At 39.4% G+C, this 596-nt stretch overlaps 1 non-coding gene across 1 annotated transcript; it reads left to right on the plus strand.

The window, feature by feature from the left end:
• Positions 1-262: 262 nt before the first annotated feature.
• Trnat-agu (transfer RNA threonine (anticodon AGU)) lies at positions 263-335 on the plus strand. Its single transcript has one exon. It is a non-coding gene; the product is annotated as a tRNA-Thr (tRNA).
• The last annotated feature ends 261 nt before the right edge of the window (positions 336-596 follow it).

The following is a 596-nucleotide window of genomic DNA, read 5'->3' on the forward strand; positions in this document are numbered from 1 at the left end:
AAGCACAAATTTTAATTCACTTCTTCAGCTTCCACCATTATTGTAGACAAATTAGAGACTTAAATGTCTCGGGGAAAATTTAATTGAAGGTCTTTGTGATCACATGTAGTACTGCACTTTTCCATTATGTCCAATGCTGGGGTGCTATGCCAATGTCGGAGAGCCCTGGTAATAGTGGCAATATAAGGGGAGATGTGAATTGGAGTTTGCAGTGGAGAGGGTATTTGACTTGGGTAGTTCGTGCAGCTATGTTGACCATAATGCTGTGGTGGTGTAGTGGTCAGCATATCTGCCTAGTAAGCAAGAAGACCTGGGTTTGAGTCCCAGCCGCAGCACAAATTTTAATTCACTTCTTCAGCTTCCAACATTACAAAATTATTTACTGGTGTCCTATATATTATGAGTTTTACTGTCAACTTTCCATGCATTTCTTGCTCTGTGCACAAGCTTCAAGACACTGTTCAAAGCAAAATCTAAAAATAACAGTGTTTCTATTTTTATGTTCCCCTCCCTCCCTTAATGAAAGTGGCAAATCCTTTCTCCTTGTGTTACCTGCAGTAACTGGATAATGAGTTATATCCATTCATATTCAGCTT

The sequence above is a fragment of the Schistocerca nitens genome, chromosome 1 (genome assembly GCF_023898315.1).
Source record: "Schistocerca nitens isolate TAMUIC-IGC-003100 chromosome 1, iqSchNite1.1, whole genome shotgun sequence".
In the NCBI taxonomy this organism is placed as follows: domain Eukaryota; kingdom Metazoa; phylum Arthropoda; class Insecta; order Orthoptera; family Acrididae; genus Schistocerca; species Schistocerca nitens.